The 1545-nt window shown below is 40.4% G+C and overlaps 1 pseudogene; it reads right to left on the bottom strand.

Moving 5' to 3' along the window:
- Window positions 1-1545, bottom strand: part of LOC103129515 (glutamate receptor ionotropic, kainate 2-like) — a 293278-nt pseudogene that overhangs the window by 21714 nt on the left and 270019 nt on the right.

The following is a 1545-nucleotide window of genomic DNA, read 5'->3' as shown; positions in this document are numbered from 1 at the left end:
AAAATCTGAGCTTCATCTAGTGTTGCCACACAGACAATTACAGCAGCACAATGAAACAAGATAACCGACTCAAAATAAACTGATTCCAAAATCATAAAGTTCATTGTCCTTTTTCTAGCTCGCCATCTTCCAATCCAGATGAGGATCTGATCCAATGGGGAAAGGGTTAGGGTTAGGGTTTTTTTTTAAATCTGACTTTGTTATATTTCTTGGCTGAACTGACTGCTGAACACCATCACTGTCAAGTGAACAAACCATTTCATGCAGATCCAAGGGTTGTTCAGTTCAAATGTGGATATTTGCTTTGGGAGGGGTAACATTTAATTTTTACTGCTAAAAAGAAATTAAAAAATGATATTGGGGGTGCCCTGCGACAGACTGGTGGCCTGTTCAGGGTGTACCTCGCCTCCCGCCCGGAACGTTAGCTGGAGATTGGCACCTGCACCTCCCAACCCCACTAAGGAACAAGGGTGTACAGAAAATTGATGGATGGATGGATCGATGGGTATTATTGGGGGTGTTGTGGTGGCATAGGGGGTAAGCACAAACCACATAAGGAGGCCATAGTCCTCGACACGGCTGTCGCAGGTTTGATTCACTTACTGGTGACCTTTGCTGCATGTCTTCCCTGTCTCTTTTCCTACTTTCCTGTCTGAGCATTTTCAAATAAAGGCTAGTGAAGCAAAAAAAAAAAAAAACCCTTTAAAAAATGATATTAATTTTATTATTGACAGGGTCCCAAGGATCCCAGAATGTTTTTATTCTATTTCTATATATTAAAAAAATTCCCTTTTTTGGGGGGCCCCGTGTCAGTCAGGGGCCCTTGGAATTGTCCTAACTTTTTTCTCCTACATGGTGCCTCTGTTCACCATGTATCTGCTTTCAATACATTTAGTGAGCTCAGCATTCATCTGACATGCTGCAAGAATCCAGCATGTCAGATGAATCATTTGCTACCACAAACATAAGATGACCTTGAAACAAAGCAAGGCATGAAGTGTGAAAACCAAGAACCACAGAACATAACGTATTTTCCGCACTAGAAGGCAAACCTAAAAACCTTCAATTTCCTCAAAAGCCGACAGTGCGCCACTGAGCCACAACAGCTCTAGCAACTATGGTAAGCAGCCACCAACTTCATTTTCGCCTGTAGAAGAAGAACTGTAACTACATTAATCATAGCTCTTCTTCTCTTCAGTGTTTCTGTCAGTTTCTGGTGGTGCAGCTCTGTGCTGCCTTCAGGAGAATGGGACATCAGAGTATCATCCATAAAATTTCACCCACATGGCATTTACTGTGCAAACCAGAGCTTTCAGTGGAAAAACTAAAGTTCCAGATCCTTTTAATGCCATAGAAATATGAGACAGAAACATGGATTATATCTTCATATAGACCTGTCTACTGATTTATAGATTAATAGTTTTCTTGGACAGAAATTACAAAGAATAAATCTGGTTCTTAATAAAATCCTAATGAGTCAAATTGAAAGTGTCATGGAGTCATCAGCCTCATGACATTAACACTGACATGAAAAATAATATTGAA

This window comes from Poecilia formosa, unplaced genomic scaffold, assembly GCF_000485575.1.
Source record: "Poecilia formosa unplaced genomic scaffold, Poecilia_formosa-5.1.2 Scaffold552, whole genome shotgun sequence".
In the NCBI taxonomy this organism is placed as follows: Eukaryota; Metazoa; Chordata; class Actinopteri; order Cyprinodontiformes; family Poeciliidae; genus Poecilia; species Poecilia formosa.
This window is presented reverse-complemented; position numbering and strand designations above follow the sequence as displayed.